This window comes from Saccopteryx bilineata, chromosome 1 (genome assembly GCF_036850765.1).
Source record: "Saccopteryx bilineata isolate mSacBil1 chromosome 1, mSacBil1_pri_phased_curated, whole genome shotgun sequence".
NCBI classification, from domain to species: domain Eukaryota; kingdom Metazoa; phylum Chordata; class Mammalia; order Chiroptera; family Emballonuridae; genus Saccopteryx; species Saccopteryx bilineata.
In genome coordinates this window covers 316,961,722-316,980,185 of record NC_089490.1, presented here as the reverse complement: position 1 = coordinate 316,980,185, position 18,464 = coordinate 316,961,722, and the positions used below count along the sequence as shown (strand labels likewise).

General features: G+C 41.1%; 1 long non-coding RNA gene across 1 annotated transcript in view; it reads left to right on the top strand.

The window, feature by feature from the left end:
• Window positions 1-16,526, top strand: part of LOC136320493 (uncharacterized) — a 38,680-nt gene extending 22,154 nt beyond the window's left edge. Inside the window, exons 2-4 of the long non-coding RNA XR_010728346.1 lie at window positions 11,587-11,661; window positions 14,726-14,830; window positions 16,235-16,526. This is a non-coding gene — a long non-coding RNA (uncharacterized lncRNA). The remainder of the gene's footprint in view (window positions 1-11,586; window positions 11,662-14,725; window positions 14,831-16,234) is intronic.
• The last annotated feature ends 1,938 nt before the right edge of the window (window positions 16,527-18,464 follow it).

Sequence of the window (18,464 nt, the reverse complement as noted above, 5' to 3'; positions counted from 1 at the left end):
TTATCCTGAGTCACAGATATATATATATACACATACATATATATATATATATATGGTGTGTGTGTGTATCTCAATCACCATATATATATATTATGTGGTGTATCTCAATCACTCAACTCTATATATTTATATCTTTGTATTGTCACCCCTTGTTTGTAAGACTGCTATAAGATTAGGAAAAGGTAAAGCACTAAAGAAAAAACAGAGCATGTGTTGGCATGCTCCTTGCTTATAACAGTAGAAGTAGCAAGTAGACCCCAAAACTAATGATTCAAACACAAGTTTACTTCTCGCTCATGTAGCAAAACTGGATGCATGAAAAGTTAGTAGGTGCCCCTCGACCATGAAAGCATACAAGATTCAAGGAGGACTGCTACCTTCAATAGATGGCTTTCCATGGTTACCCTAAAGGTCATATCCATTCCAGACAAAAAGAAAAATATATACTCAGAGGATCCCTCATAAGAAGTTTTCATGGCATACATTATTTCTGATTACTCTGTTGGTTAGAACTCAATCACATGATCATACCGAACACCAGAGAGGCCAAGAAACAGTCCAGTTGTAGGTCCCGGAAGAAGAGAAAACAGTACATTTTGCATGATACTCTCCAGGTCATTTCTTAACAATGGGACTCTTTATCATGTACTTCTCAGGAATATAATGATGAGGATGATGATGATGATGACAACCTTCACAAGTGCACAGCACTATTAACAAAATACTTTAACATTTTAACACAGGTTATCTCATGGATTACTCAACGTTATAGTAAATGGAACAAGCAGTACACCCAGGAGCTGATGAAACTGTGTCAAAGATGTTACATAATTTATAAAGGTCCTACAGCTCAAGTGAATTAATGGGAAAAAACTGAAGGCCCTCTAACTACAAGTTCAATTCTTTCACTATTTCAAGAAGCCTATTATTTACATATTTACTGACCACCTGTGTGTGCCCAGAATTATGCACGGGATACAAAAATGAGATGTTAGTCCTACCCTCAAGGAACCTAACAGCTTTGTGAGAACACACAGAGTACATTTTGGAAAACAAATTTTATCAACAAAAGATCTGCATTTGGGGATTTCCCCAGTGGTGTACGAAAGTCCAAGCTTACAAATATTTGTATTCCAATAGTTTATTTTTAAGATTATTATGAATCTAGATTTCTGGGAACTTAACTCTCTGCACTTCTTCTCTTCTTAGTTCTGAACATAATACCTATTGTAAGATGAAGTCTGCAAGGTAGTAAAGTCAAGCAAGGGACTCTGTAAACGGAAGGATCCCTTTTTTGTTGTTGTTCATCTAAATTATTCCACTCTCTAAATTCTTTGCATTATCTTGGAAAGAAATTTCAGTGAATTTATTGGAGATATAAAAATTAATATTCTGGCCCTGGCCGGTTGGCTCAGCGGTAGAGCGTCGGCTTGGCATGCGGGGAACCGGGGTTCGATTCCCAGCCAGGGCACATAGGAGAAGCGCCCATTTGCTTCTCCACCCCTCCCCTCCTTCCTCTCTGTCTCTCTCTTCCCCTCCCGCAGCCAAGGCTCCATTGGAGCAAAGATGGCCCGGACTCTGGGGATGGCTCCTTGGCCTCTGCCCCAGGCGCTATAGTGGCTCTGGTCCCGGCAGAGCGAGGCCCCGGAGGGGCAGAGCATCACCCCCTGGTGGGCAGAGCGTCGCCCCTGGTGGGCATGCCGGGTGGATCCCGGTCAGGTGCATGCGGGAGTCTGTCTGACTGTCTCTCCCCGTTTCCAGCTTCAGAAAAACACACACAAAAAAAATTAATATTCTTATATGAGGGTTGAAAAGGAAAGCTTCTTATACAACTTTGGAGGGTGTACTGGATAAGCTAGAATGATTACTATCAAATAAATCCCATGTAAAGTAGCAACACTGAATACTGTAACATCAGAAATAGGAAACCATGACTTAAAAACAACAAAATACCTAGTATGTCAATTATATCTCAAAAGATACCATTTTCACTTATTATATTTATAAAGCTTATACAGTAAATAAACACTTATGAGCTTAGGTTCAAGGAGATGGCCACTTTTATATATTGCTGCTAGGAATATAAAATAGGTTACAGTATTTCTGGAAGGTAATTTGACAATATTAAGAACCTTAAAAACCATCCATCTCATTTAGCTTAAGGATTCTACTTCTGAGTAATTATTTGCAAGAAATCATCTAAAATGATCATAAATATTTATGAGTAAATATAGTCAATAGAGTATCCTTTATAACATTAAAAAACAGAAATGTTAATTGAAAATAATTACAGGAATTATGGTAAGTTAATATTATTAATGCAGGTTTTAAATTGGTTATTTTTAATAATATGGAGAAATGCTTAAACCAAAATATCAAATTAAAAATCAGAATATCAGTGCAGTCTCAACATAAGGAAAAAAGACCAGGTAAAACTAGACATTTAAAAAGAAAATCATGATTATTTTGCATTATTACTTTTATGTACAATTTTTTCTTAGAAGAGCATCATTACTTTTCTAATAAGAAATAAATAAAATGGAGTTTTATATTTATCAAATATGCTAACTTCTCTGTGAAATATTAGTCATCTTCATTTTCTTAATTCTCTATAAAATGAGTATAAAATTTAAATATTAGTTAATATATATATAGAAATGTTTCCAATAATGTAAAGTACAAAACAACACATGTGTAAAATACAATTTGCATAGAAGACCAGGGATTAAAAATGTAAGAGCAGAAATCAAATAGTGTTAAGCTAATGGAGAAAGGAAATATTTTTATTTTTCAGAATGTAATTTAATGGTAATGTTAATGTTACCCTTTTTGGTAAATTTGGGAAAAAAATTATTTCAGTTCTCATAAAAGAAATATTAATCACAAACACTTAAACCATACATACAAAAATGACTTTGAGAAACTTTATAAGGTAGTTACACAGTAAGAGCTATTCTTCTAGTAGCAAATCAGAAGGAATTAACATATGTTTACTATATCAGGTAATATCTGCTTCAGTGTTATTTACTACTAACACACTAATTCTACCCTGTCCCTCTGAAATACCAACATTTATCCTTACCATGCAATTAGATTTTTGAAGTTAAAAAATAAATACACCTGTAAAGTTTGTATGTCAAATCACATGGGCAATCAACATTTAATTGGAAAGGGAATGTGACTGCATAGTCTACATTGAAAGGGTTTATAAAAGCAGTAAAAGTTGTTAGGAAAATAAACACGCAGTTCCCTAGTTACTGTTTAAGAATTAAACGTTTTAGACATTTTGCCAATTTAAAATTTGACTTTTAAAATATAAGAGTTTTTATAATAAAACAAAAACTCACTTGATTACTATAATGGTGGGTAAGCAAACCCAGTTGCAGTAAAGGTAAATGTTAGTATACTGTTATATGCATGAAAATTGAACTAGGCCCTGACCAGTTTGCTCAATGGATAGAGCATCAGCCAGGGTTAGATTCCCCTGTCAGGGCACACATGAGAAGCCACCATCTGCTTCTCCCCCCCCCCCCCCTTTCCTCCTTCTTTCTCTCTACCCCTCTGGCACAGAGGCTTGATCGGTTCCAGCATCAGCCTCAGGCACTGAGGATAACTCGGTTGATTCTAGCTAGCATCAGGCCTCAGACTGGTGGATCCCCTGCAAGGAGCATTCTGTTTCTCTATCTCCCCTCCATATATATATATTTTTTACTACATGTAATTTCAGGAGAAATGGAGTATCATTATGCCATGGTTCTTTAGAAAAATAAAATCAATTTCTTTATTTTAAAAAGTGCTAGGATCAGACTAAATAATCTCACTACAGTCACATTATTTATCATTACAAACTTAAGCTAAATTGCTAACACTTAGGAAACTGTGAAAGGAAAACCTGTGACCTTGGTCCTGATGCTAAGAAAGTGTGTCATATTTGGATTACTCAGGAACAGTAAGGGACGGTGAAAAGTGAAAATGACAGTGACATACACCCCTTCTTTTTGGAAATGGATTCCTTCACAAAAATAAAGCAAAAACACAGTTACTCAAAACTTCTAAGAAAAACAGCGAGGTAAATCACTCAAGTTTTCAAATGCCCTTCACCTTACACTGCCATTTTTGAAAAATAATAAAGTCCTTTGTTATTCTCTTTTCAAACTCGAGTACATCCACATTACTCTGGGGAAAAAAACTGAAAAAGTTGAAAACTGGAAGAAGAGGAAAAAAAAACTAGCCAAAAAAGGCTGCAATTTTAGAACATCCACAATGAGGCAGAGTAAATTAAACACACAAGGTTTTATCCTAAAGGACGGTTGTGTTTCTCCCGTTTTACTGAATTATTTAATTTGCACGTCTTAAAGTAAGAGAGCCTGAGGAGAGCGGCCTGAGGCAGAGGAAGGGGGCAGGTTAGGTGAGAACAGAGACTCCTGAGGAAAAGTGTGCGGGGCACCAGGATGTGCAGTGGAGACGGTGCTGACTCACCGTCGGAGGCAGGTGAGGCTTTATACCAGGACACAGCGGCATCTGCCCGGCTTGAGGAACACGGATTCACAGCCAGAAGGCGCACCTGGCAAAGGCACAGTCCGCGGTAAGAAAGAGCAAGTCACCGAGCGTGCAAATGCAGAGTGACCGTTTTAACCACTCCCACTGTCTGGAGAGTTAGATGAAAATGCCTCAGGCACCAGCTGAAGTTAGCTTGACACCAAGCTAACTGCCCAGCAAAGGTGGGTGAGAAGGTGAACAGGAGCCACCCGGGCAACCTCGGCCACGAGGGTCCCTTCCTCGCCGGCGGTGGGGTCGCCGAGTCACGGGGACCGCGCGATGCCGGGTCTCCCGCGTCCCAGGGGAGGCGGTCCCCTCCCGGGGCTGCCGACGTCGCCCCCCGCGCAGCCCAGGAGCACCGAGCACCCCTCCCACCCAACCCCGCGACGGCGGGGAAGACGCGAACGTGCGACCCTCAGCCGAGGCCACAGACCAGGTCAAGGCGGTGGAAGATTCTGGACGAAAGCCTCGAGGCCACCGGGACGGCGTAGGGCAGGCGGAGCCGCGGCTGGTCGGGTTTCCCACCCCCCAGCTCTGGGGTCCAAGGGCCGGCCCGCCCCCTGGCGCTCACGGGTCCCGGGCACCGCCCGTCCTCAGAGCCAGGCCCCTGCTCCGCCCTCCCGGTGGGCAGCTCCGCGCCGACCCCTCGCGGCGGACGCCCCACCGCGCCCGCCCGCGCCGCAAGTGCTCACGCCATGGCTGCGACCATGCGGGGCCCCCGCTGCGGGACACGGAGGACGGGAGCAGAGCGGCTCGGGGACCAGCGGCGCCGCTTAGCCTGGAAACCCGTGCGGGTCTCTCTCCTCCGACGGGACCTTCCAGGTCCGCAGGCTCAGCCAAGCGCACGGCAAAGACTCTGCTGACGTCTGGGGCGCGGCGGACCGGCGGTGGGTCACCACGGCGACCCGAGCAGCGCTGACTCCGGGGTTGGGAGGAGTGGGCGGTGTCTGACCTGCACCGCGTTCCTTCTGGGTTCAGGTGCTCTCAGCTGTCCCTGCCGCCCAGCACTTGCCAAGGGCAGGGTGACTCCAGGAAGAAGCCTGTGGTCTCAGGGCAGGTAACTCACAAATGACAAGGAGAAGGTGCTGAAAGGGTCACTCTGATCATAACCTTAGGAATGGGTCCTCATCTCAAGTTTTAATGACAATTCAAGCAAGCTGTTCACACAATTCACGGACTTATTTTTACTTGTTACCACTCTTCTTCCTAGGCAGTGAGAGTAAAAAAACCGATTACCTTCCTCCAAGAAGCTGATTTTCAGTTTCTCAAATGTTTTGAAGTTTGGATGTCAGGAGAAAACAAAAAGGTTCTCCTAGGCCACATGCAGAGGAAAGGATGCAGACACAGAGTAACATTCCGCTTCCTGCTTTTCATTTGAAATGATTCTTTGACAAAACCAAATACAAGAATTGCTGGTGCACAGGCCAGCCAGATACTAGCACATGCAAACTTTGAAATGGTCTGTAATTTATCTCTGTGATTACTTGAGGTGCTATATAAATCAGTAGTGCCCTGTTCTTGATTGCATTGTTGCACTATTTGTGTGTGTGAATAGTTCCCTACCATTTCATCACATATGTAGATTTGTGTGTCACCAACACAATCAACATATTGAATATTTCTGGTGGTATGAGGGTCCTCATGCCTCCCCCCACCCCCCAACCCCTGTCCCACACTCCTGGAAACTACTCATGTGTTCTTTTGGAATTGACTTTTTTCACTCAGAATAAATCTCTGGATATTCATCCAAGTTGGTGTGTGTACCAATAGTTGATTCTTTTTACAGCTGAGTAGTATTCCATGGTGTCGGTGTACCACAGTGTGTACCTCTCCACCTGCTGGTGGATAGATAGGTTGTTTCCAGGTGTTTGGGCTATTACAAATAAAGCTGTGATGAACGTTCGCATACAGGTTTTCATGGGAGCATAAATTGTCATTTTTCTGGGATTAATGTTCAAGAGTGTATTTGCTGGATCATATGGTTCGTTTTATAAGACATTAATAACTGCTTAGTTTTGCATGCTTTGCTTTATAGGAAACTGACAATTTTTGCAGTGTTGTATCATTTTATATTCTTCTCACCAGTGCTTAGTGTTGTCATTAATTTTTATGTTGGGCACTCAGACAGGTGTATAGATGGTATTTCATTGTTTTAACTTGCATTTCCCAAATGGCTAGTGACATTGCTCAGCTTTGCACATGCTTACTTGCCATGTGTGTATCTTTGGTGAAATGTTAGCTACTGTGTTCTGTCTGTTTTCTAATTGAGTTGTTTGTTCATTTTACTCTTGAGTTTGAGGGTTCTTTTTATACTCTAGATAGTAATTCCTTGTCAGATTTGTGGTTTGCAATTAATATTTTCTCCCAGTCTATACTTTGTTGGCATCTTTTTAGTCTTTTCAGGAAAAATTTAAAATTTTTTTATGAGGTTCAATTTATCCATTTTTCCTCTGTCAATTTGTTTTTGGTGTCAAGTCTAAGATTTTTTTTTACCTACTGAACATTTTTTCCTATTTTAAAAAAAATTTATAGTTTTACTTTTTCTATCAAAGTATGTGATCTATGTGGAGGTCATTTTTGTATACAATGTATTTAGCCTGAGGTTTATTATTTGCCTATGGACGTCCAGTTGCACCAGCAACATTTGTTGAAAAGGCTATCTTTTGATTTGCTTCTGCATCCTTGTTAAAATTCAGTGGGATTAGGCCCTGGCTAGTTGGCTCAGTGGTAGAGCATCGGCCTGGTGTGTGGAAGTCCCGTTTGATTCTGGTCAGGGCACACAGGAGAAGCAATCATCTGCCTCTCCACCCCACCCCACCCCCACAGCCATGGCTCAAATGAGCAAATTGGCCTCAGGCATTAAGGATGGCTTCATGGTCTCGCCTTCAGAGCTAAAATAGCTCGGTTGGTTGCCGAGCAATGGAGTAGTGACCCCTGATGGGCAGAACATCAGCCCCACCCGGGGGTTGCTTGGTGGATCCCAGTCGGGGCGCATGCAGAGTCTGTCTCTCTGCCATCCTGCCTCTCACTTGATTTAAAAAAATCTTCAGTGAAATTATGAATACGGGCCTGTTTCTGGATTCTCTATTCTTTACCATTGACATACAGGGTACGGCAAAAGTAGGTTTACAATAGTGAGTACTTGAAACACAGTTAATACTTGTATTTTTATTCAATTATTGTAATATTTTCATACAAGCAACTGTAAACCTACTTTTTCCCCACCTTGTATACGACACACTAATTAGTAATCTTCAGCTAATACCACACTGTCTTTAAATGTTTTAGTAGTTAAAAATTTTAAAGTAAAAGAAAACAGATATAATTAATAATTTTACAAATATTATTTTGAAATATTTATAAGTTCACAAGTTTCATTCTGTGTGTGGTGGATAACTGGGAATATCCAAACTGTATCACAATCAATCGAAACAATATTTAATTAATAGATTGAGCTTGAAGGGGTTATATCGCAAATAAAACAATTATTTTGTTTTACAAACAGCCTGGACACATTTTCAGTTGTCAACTGCAGCTATTGTCTATGCTACAATGCCACTTGATTCAGCACACTTGACCACAAAAATAACGTTTTTTTTTACCTTGGGTGCGCACTAGCAAACTCCGCCTAAAAGAATGTGGGTTTCACATTGCTGCTAAACATCAAACAGTTCATATCAAGTACAGATGAGTACAAAAGTTGTAAATCTTTATAATAGAAATTTTTAGAAAAATAAAGAAGTATCATGAATTCATTCAACCAATTATTGGAAGTTAACCCTAGGTTAGTCACACACGGAATTCTTTTCTGCATATCACTATCTTCTTAAATATCTCAATTTCCAATAATCAAAGACGTTTCCGCTGCTGAGTAGCTGAGATTTTAAAGTAGCAGAGAATATTAAAAAATTTAATCGTGGGCCACATAAACTCATTACGCGGGCCAGATCTGGACCACGGGCCGTATGTTGGCCATGCCTGTTCTAGGAGGTCCAGGTAGTACCTGTCTTCCCATCCTATTTAACACATTTTTAAACTTGTACTTCTGTATAAAAAAAATCAATTTTCTTTTTAACAGAGGGATTTCTGTTACCTCTTACTGAGCCAGGGTTTTATACTGGTCTGTTGGAGTTAATCAATATGATAACGAATCCCCTGAAACACAGCTTTGGAGTATAATGTAACGGATGATTACTCTCATCTCCCATCCTTTCCTTGCCTCCAGTGATGCAGTGGCTAATTTTATATGATTGATTGTTTTGAATCCCACTTAAAATACTATAGTGTATTTAATATACTTTTAAATCAAATTCAATTCTTTTGGGTCTGTAAGTCACTGATGATCAAATGTCTAAGCTGAAAATCTAATACAATGTAATTATTGCTTATGATATAGGTCAGGGTTCGGGAACCTTTTTGGCTGAGAGAGCCATGAACGTCACATATTTTAAAATGTAATTCCATGAGAGCCATACAATATGTTTAACACTAAATACAAGTAAATGTGTGCATTTTATGCAAGACCAACACTTTTTAAGTACAATAAATCTCTGAATTCTTTTTAATAATATTGTTATGCTGTTGCTAACCAATGATGAATAAAGTACTTCTTACCATTAATGCGACTTCTAGTGCTGCATGGTTTTGCTGATGACTCTGTAGTCTGGTTGATACATGGTGAGGTTAAGCTTCATGCAGGCGCTGAGACTTCCATCCATTAAATGTGATCGTAGGTTGGTCTTAACGTTCTTTAGATGTGAGAAAGACTGCTCACATGCATACGGAGAGCCAAACATTGTCAGTACAGCAATATTCACACGCTGCAGTGTGTGGTATGTGACGGGAAGCGAATTCCAAGTTTTGACAATCAGCTGGTCTGCAGGTTGAAGTTATTTCATTTCTCGCCACTTGTGTTTGCTCGCCAACTCTGCTTGCTGTCATGCAAGTCTTTCCAAATCTTCATTCAGTGACTTGAACTTATTCACCCACATGTCTGAAGCCTTCAGGTCAGCAGCTTGTAGCTCAAAATCTCTGACAGAGACACTGGGGATGTAACTCAGGTCGGCGCTGTCCACTGCACCCTCCTGTGGAAGGGTGATGAATTTAAAAAGACGAGTGTGCTCATGAAATTTTCCAAAGTGAGTTTGAATGACTGCAGGAGATTAGATGTGAAGCCCGCTAGCTGCTGGAGATCAAGATGTTGAGCAGGGTCACTTGCTGTGCATGCATCTTTAAACTCTGCCAGTTTTTCAAAGTGTAGTAAACGATCTGTTTCAATATCTGCAATGAAGAGTTCCAGCTTGTTTTCAAATGCAAACACTGCTTGTTGAAATGATAAGACTGTATTTCCAACGCCTTGCATTTCACATTGAACTGGTTCAGATGTTCAGTCATGTCCACGAGATAGTAGAACTTCAGGAGCCACTAAATGTTATCTAACTCAGGATGCTCGACATTTTTCATTTCAAGAAAAGTCCGGATTTTGCTCAGACAAGCCTCGAAACAGCTGAGCATCTTCCCTCTTGACAACCAGCGCACATTGCTGTGCAGAAGTAAACCAGGATAATTATTCCCAACTTCATCCAGCAGTGTTTTAAACTGGGATCATTTAAAGCTCAGGCAACAATAAAGTTGACCACCCGAATGACCAGCGACATTACCTCACCAAGCTGCTCACCACACATCTGAGCACAAAGTGCCTGGGGATGTAGGATGCAGTAAAAACTTAGGATGGGTCTCTTTTCATGTTCATGAAGAAGCGCTACAAATCCTCTGGTTATCCCCACCATACACGGAGCACCATCAGTACACACCGAAATAAGTTTATCCATCGGTAGATTTTTTTCTTTAGCAAACTCTTTAGAAAGACTTAAATAAATCCTCCGCTCTTGTTATCTCTTTCATAGGCAAAACAGCAAGACTTTCCTCACGTAGTGTGTCACCAACAGTATACCTTGCAATTACGCTGAACTGGGATGAATGGCTTACATCTGTTGACTCATCCAGAGAGAGAGAAAAGAATGGTGCTGCATTTATGTCCTTCACTTTTGCCTCAATTTGATTTGCCATCATGATGGTACAATCGTGAATAGTTCTTGCTAACAGAGGCCTGTCTTTTATTCGTTTGATTACAGGTCTCCGCGTGCACCATTCCAACTGTTATCACAGACTCAGTACAGCAATTTGTGTTTTGTGTCTTGGATATTTTTCATCAAACGCCTCCCAAGATGTCTACCAAAGGGACATTGTCTTTGTCTTTGACTTAAAGATTTTTATAACATCATTTCACAATACTATACATATAGCCTACTCAACTTACGACCAAATCATGTTATGACCAGTCTGTCAGAACCAATCATGGTCATAAGTTGAGCACTAGTTGTATCTTGTCTTTATCCAAAAAGTCAAAATGTTCATTGGCAACATCAAGCATGAATGTTTTGGCATACTCCCCATCTGTGAATGGCTTTCCATTTCTCACAATTGCTAAAGCACCAGCAAAGCTAGCCAAATTCCAGTCACCTTGTTGGGTCCAAACACGGAGTTGCTGCTCACTAGCTTGTACTCTGCACAGTAGCTCTTGACATGCTTTATTCCTTCTGTCCCCCGCTGGATATTTCGATGTAAATGTAGTATGGTGTGTGTCAAAGTGCCGCTTTATATTTGACCGCTCTATCGGTGCAATTTTATCATTGCATATTAGACACACTGCAGAACCTGCTCTCTCCACAAAGGCAAATTCCTCTGTCCATTCCTGCTGAAAAGTACGATACTCCTCATCTTTTTTTCTTTTAGCCATCTTCTTCGTCAAATGGGTTTCTGCAATTAGCAAGCTGACTACTTGTTTAAAAGGAGGGAAGTTTACTTCCTGACCTCACAATGACCCCTGTATGTTATGAATTATCCAATAAAAATTTGGTGTTGTCCGGAGGACAGCTGTGATTGGCTCCAGCCACCCACAACTATGAACATGAGCAGTAGGAAATGAATGGATTTTAATACATGAGAATGTTTTATATTTTTAACATTATTATTTTTTTATTAAAGATTTGTCTGTGAGCCAGATGCAGCCATCAAAAGAGCCATATCTGGCTCGCGAGCCATAAGTTCCTGGAGCCTCAGGTAAGCACCCATACTTCTGGACCTCAATTTCCTCATCTAGAAAATGGGAATAATCATTCAGAGGGGAGGTTTGTGTGCAGCTTAAACAAGATAGGGTGTATAATGCACCTACCATAGTGCCAGACTTATTTACTCAGGAAATGCTTATGAGTATCTACCATGCGCCAGGTACTGTCAGAAATGTCCTGGCATGTTAGGAATATGTCAATGGCTGAGTCAGAGGTATCTGTTTGGACAGAAACTCCAGTTTAGCAGCTCAAAGCAGAAGTTAGCTCTCTCTACTAGTGATGTATCAGTCATCAATTGCCACACTACTACTGCACAACAACCCCCAAAGGGCAATGACTTCTAATTACACCTTTACTCATGAGTCTGTAGGTCAGCAGGACAGTTCTACTCTGAAGAGCAACTAAAGAGTTTTTTTACCTTCACGGGGCTCTCTCACATGCTTGGGGTGACACAGCCCCTGTTCCACGCCTCCTCCTCTAGCAGGCTAACCTGAGTATGTTATCATACAGAATGCAGATCATAAAGAGACATACACAAGCTCTTTTAAAGCCTCTGCCTTGTAACTTTGCTAATATCCTATTGACCAAAGCAAGTCATGTGGCCAAGCCTCACATCAGAGTAGGCAGGGACTAGAAATGATAGGACAAAATGCACGTGTACAGAGAAAGGAGTAAAAATCAAACCATTCATACAATAAGTTGCTCTGAGTCTAACTAAAATGTTAGGCAGAAGTCTCAAGTACAGAGCAGTAAATGCTGTGGTTTTCTGATGCAGGGCTGGGAAGTGGAGGCCCAGAAACAGATGTGACCTCTGAAGTGACTCCAGGGAGCAGGTGGTGAGGTCTCCCTGCTTTCAATTTACAGATAGGAACCTGAGGCCTTGAGAGGGGAGTCACTCAAGTCAAGAACAGAGATAAAACTAGACCTCTGTCGCCCAGTTAGCAGCCCCTCCTGAGCTCAGTGCAGGTGCCCTGGGCCCAGACGGTGCAGCCTGCCCCAGGCTCCTCCTGCCTCGTTCTCTCAGTCCTCCCGGAGCTGCAGTACTGGCCCCAGAATGCTGCTTGCAGACAGACTCCAGCAGCAGCGCACGTGGCCCCGCACCCTCTCTGCCCATGTCCCACCCTCCACCCCGGAGTAATGGACTTGAATGATCATCTCTATGGGTGACTTATGGTTTATTTGCTTTAGGTTTTATATTAACATTAAAAATTGAGTTTTTATTTACACCAGTAGCATATGGATCTACAATCCCTGTAGGAAAAAAATTACACTATTGCAGAGAAAGCCGAATTTAGTTTGACCATCCTTAGTCCCCACAGGCCCTCCCTAGAAATGACACCGCTATCATCAGTTTGCCGTGCACTCCCAACCCTTCCATATACTTTTACGTACACAGAAGTATGTATACAACATGCAGAACATATATTACAGGGTTTGCTAATCTTAAAATTCCCACACAAATAGCATTATATGTAATGTTCAACAACTTTCCAATTCACTCAATGAAAAGGAATGTTAATTCAATCTTACTATTACAGGAAAGAGCTAAGAGCAAAGGGTTGTGTACCATGTCACTACACATGTAAAAAGCAAAAAAAATAAATGTTAATATGTACATGTATTTGCATTTGTTTCCAAAAACAACAGAAGGATAATCAGAAACTAATTTAAATGATTACCTACAGAGGTCGGGGAGGGAAAGAAGTTTCATTTCTGTAAAAATAACTTGTACTTTAGTTTTGACTTGGAGTAGGGTAATTTTTTCTTTTTACATAATTTAAAGCATTTAATCAATAATAAAGAAAAGAAACGTTTGTGCCCTGGAAAGATGGCTCAGTGGATAGAGCTTTGCCTTGGCATAGCAAGGTAACAAGTTCAATCCCCAGTCAGGTACACCTAAGAAGCAAGCGTTGAGTGCATAACTAATTTGGACAATGGGATAATGTTCTCTTTTCACTCTTTCTTTCTTATCCTCTCTCTCTCTCTCTCTCTCTCTCTCTCTCTCTCTCTCTCAAATCAATGGAAAAATTAAAGAAGAGAAAAAACATTTTACATGAACAGTAAACAGTAAATGAAGTTGTTAACCACCCAAAGAAGCAATATTTCCAGTGACAAAGTCTTACATAGTATGTCCTTGATGGGATATAGCCTAAGGACACAAAGAACCACAAAGTAACCTTTGAGATGTATTCTAGAGATTTTTCCACAGTATTTGATGTGTATGTAACCCTTGAACAACATGAGTTTGAACTATGCAGGTGCACTTATACATGGACTTTTAAAAATAAATATGCACTGTAATGTAATTGTATTTTCTCTTATGGTATTCTCAATGACATTTTCTATTCTCCAGCTTACTTTATTGCAAGAATAAAGTATATAATACATATAATGTATGAAGTGATTTAATTGTCTGTTTACGTTATATATAAGGTTTCTGGTCAACAGTAATCCATTCATAGTTAAGTTTTTGGGGAGTCAAAAGTTATATTTGAATTTTTTACTACTGGATTGGTCAGTGCTCTAACACTTACATTGCACAAGGGTCAGCTGTACATCTAACGACTTTTGAAATTTGATCCATTATTGTCAACCACATAGATATATGCTTTCTTTAGCCTAGCCTGTTGTTTATGTTGTTAACTACTATTTTACTTTAAGAAAATTATGTACACAAAAGTTTGTATCATGAAAGGTATTCTCCTCCCATTTAAATTCCTTAGTAATCCCTCAGCAGAGTCAACTGCAATGCTTCCTTGCTCTTTCTGGACTGTTTTATGTGTTTTCATGCATATCGGTCATTTTTTTAATCTTCACAAATGGGAGTATGTATTCCACCTTGTTCTGTCTCATTCTTTTTACTGACTGTATAGTATTACATGTGGTTGTTTCTGGTTTGTTTGTCAATTAGATTCCACAAATAAGTGAAATGGTATTTGTCTTTTTTCACTTAAAGAATAGCCTCTCGGTACACCTGTGATATCACAAAAGGGAAGACTTTTAAAAAAATGAATTAATTAATAATTGTGTTTGGAAACCTTTACTGTTCTCTCTAGAAATAGAGCTGCTTTGCTTCTGTCTCCTGGAGTCATATTTATAGGTCATCCCAGCATTCTGATTTCTGTTAATTATTAAGGAGTGAGAACTTTTTTGCCTGACAGGTAAGCCATTTTCATTTTTTTATTGACATCTGTAAACCATTACTTTTTAGTAATTCTATATTTTTTAAGTGAGTACTGTACTACGATTAGTGTTTTGGTGCCTAGAGCTGAAATTTTTAGCTCTCAATAATAAAACAAAAGGATTAAAGTTAGTATTCAGAACTGTGTTTTCCAATGGTATTAGGCCTTTTCAAGAACCAGCACATTATCTCTTTTCAATAACGCTGGTTTAATGTCAGTTCAACGTTATTGCTGTGGTGCTGCTTTACTTCATGCACTGAAGAACAAAATCAGACTGTTCTGATGGGATGGGATTTTAATAGCTGTGGCTTTTAGCTATCTTGACAGTTTGAGATAAAAAATGTTAAAAAGTCCTGGCCGGTTGGCTCAGTGGTAGAGCGGTGGCCCGGCATGTGAAAGTCCTAGGTTCAATTCCCAGCCAGGGCACACAGGAGAAACGCCCAGCTGCTTCTCCACCCGTCTCCCTCCTTTCTCTCTATCTCTCCTCAAGCAGCCAAGGCTCCATTGGAGCAAAGTTAGCCCTTGTGCTGAGGACAGCTTCACGGTCTCCCCCTTAGGCACTAGAACAGCTCTGGTTGCAAGGGAGCAACACCCCTGATGGGCAGAGCATAGCCCCCTAGTGGGCATGCCGGGGGGGAATACCTGTCGGGCGCATGAGGGAGGCTGTCTCTCTGCCTCCTCGCTTCTCACTTCAGAAAAAAAAAAAAGTTAAAACGTGAGCTAAAGTTCATGTGTGTGATATGACTTAACTATGCAGAAAATATGTAAGTTGGAGGTACATTCTTTAGGTACATTTGCTGCCCTTGTTCTCTCGAAACTGGGTATTGGCTTCTCAGAATTCAGGCTTCCTTGCGAAATGTCATGCTTAGCCTTCGAACTGGGTTCTCCTTTGAGAATTTTTTAGAGGGAGAATAAATGGGAGAGAGAGAGAGACAGTTTTTCATTGATTGCTTATCATACATGCCTTGACCAGGGGACTCAAGATGAGCACCCTTTCTCAAGCCAGCGACCTTAGGCTTAAGCCAGTGACCTTGGACTCAAAACAGCAATCGTCAAATCACGTTGATAATCCCACACTCAAGCTGGGAATCCTTGCTCAAGCCAATGAATTTGTGCTAAGCTGGTGACCTTGGGGTTTAGAACTGGAGACCCTGGCATGCTGGGAAGATGCTCTATCCACTGTGCCACCACCAATCAGGACTTTGAGTAATTTTAGCATGATGTGAAGAAGTCAGTTGATAAGGAGTGTGCTGAACATAATTTACTTCTGTGTGCTACATTTTAAGAAACTAGATGAGAAGAGTAGTTGTGTTGTCTTCATTATGTTTATATCTTGAAGAGATAAATGGGTCTTTGAATTTACTTTTAAATGTTCTTTTCCAGTCTGCCCTCCTTAGGAGTCCAGGCATGGATACTCCTGCTGCTGGAAGCACGGACACATGAGCAGCAAGCAGGTCAAGGCCAGCCCATCCAACAGTGGGAAGCACACACTGTCCACAGCACACTCCCCTTGTAGCTCCGGAGGCCAGGTTGGAGGGCAGAGGAGGTCGGGTCATGGCAGAAGGTGTTTTTACATCTTAACTGCCTGACAAATGCTAGTCTTCTGGTAGAACATATTCTTCTGTCTTCAGCAAAAATGTACACTTGAAAGAGAAATTAATAGAGTTTATTGAACAACGAGTAAACATATGTCTGCATATTTGGTTTTGTGTCACAGGTAGTTCATGCTTAACACAAAGTTTCTGATTGTGCCCCTTGGCACTATGGGGCCTGGTGGGAGTCAGGGTCCCCCTGAGTAGATGCAAGGAGGAAAGATTTTCTAACAAACAGTGGTTAATACTCTGCCTCCATACTCTCTTGCTTTTACTACTGACATAACCCCCTAAGAGGTCATGGGTCTCCCCAGTTCTGTGCTCCTCAGTCCCCTCTGCACACTGTGGCCGTGCTGTGCTCTCTAAAGTATGAATCTGGTCATGTGAGGCCCCTCTTACAATGCTTGAATATCTACCCATAGCCATTGGGATTTTTATCATTAAGGGTCTTGACAGTAAACAATTTACTCCAGAGGGTTCAAAGGGAGATTTTTATGAAAGCACTATTTGCAGATAAACAATGGGTTAAGGGAGCATACAGGGAATGGGAAGCCAACCAGAGGTTAGCCACAGGTGGAAGCTGTTGCCACCCTAGGGGCGAGGGGACAAAGAGAAAGAATAGAGTTCCTGGCTCACAGAGAGAGTGGAGGAAGGGCCTATTCATGGAGCTTTACTGCAGAGGGCACAGCTATTGCTGTAGATAAGACACAAGGCAGGGTGTGGGGAAGAAGTAAAATCACCTTTCCTCTCTCCTGCACCAGATGACCCTCTGGAGCTTCCCATTATCCAAATCACATAAGACACCAGCTGGCACAGGAGTTGGGTGATGCCGGCAGCAGTGGTCAGCTTGCTAGCGCCCAGAGCAGGGTGGGTCAGATAGAAAATGGGTCTGGGCAGGGTGGCGAGGAGATGGCAAAGGAGTAATCTGCACAGGGAGTATTAAAAATAATATTTAGCTTGCAGGACAGTATTATTATGAGGACTCCATGTTATGTTCGTGAAGGTACTTGTCACAGAGTGGGTGCTCAGTGAATTAGTAAGCCCCTGGTACTGAGTAATTTTAGCTCAATGTCTTTGACACTAGTTCTAGTGTTCTTTCCACACCACGTTATTGTTTCTATTTCCTGTCCAAGAAACTCAGTGAGGCTTGAAGCTTCTCTCCCTTGTCCTCAAAGAGATTTTCCTTTTTTATCAGGACAGGAGATCTGTGATATTTTTTACCCCTTCACATTTTTCTATTTAATCTTTATTTACTTTTATTTAATTATTATTATTATTATTATTATTATCTCAGTGAGAGGCATGGAGAGAGAGATAGGGAGAGAAGAGCATGAAGCTATCTGCACATGAGCCCTGACCAGAAATCCAAACTCCGTGCTTCCAGACGAGGCTCCAACCAACAGAGCTCTCTGGCCAGGGCTTTACTTTTTAAAATTTTGAATGGAACTTTCAAACATACATAAAAATGGAATAACTCAATGAACTTCCATGTGTCTCTCATTCACTAATTGATGATAAAAAGCTACTGATGGTTTGCCAGTCTGATTTTCATTCATCACCTGTATGTTTCCTTCTTATTATCATAATTTTAAACAAACCCCAGAAATCAGGTTATTTTACAGTACTTTAAGACCTTTTCTCTTTGACAAAACCAGTGTACCATTTTCAATTTTCATGAAGACAAAGATAAATCTTTCATTTTATCTAATGCTCAGTCCACGTTCAAACTGTCCCAGTTGTCTCACGATGTCTTTTTTGGTTGGTTGTTCCCATCAGCCACCAAGCAATCTTCGCAGCTATTATTCTTTTTAGTTAAAATTCCTACCCTACCTGATGGTGCTGTCTTCCCTGGAGGCAGATGTGGCAAGGACCTGGGTGTGGGCACTCTGGGGCACCCCCACAGGTGTTATGTCCTCCTATGTTCTCTGTCACGTACACAAAAGAGGCAGCTCCAAACCCCCTACCCTGCCGACAGCCCTCCACCCACCCCGTGGGGTCTAGCTCCTTCACTGAGTCTGGGA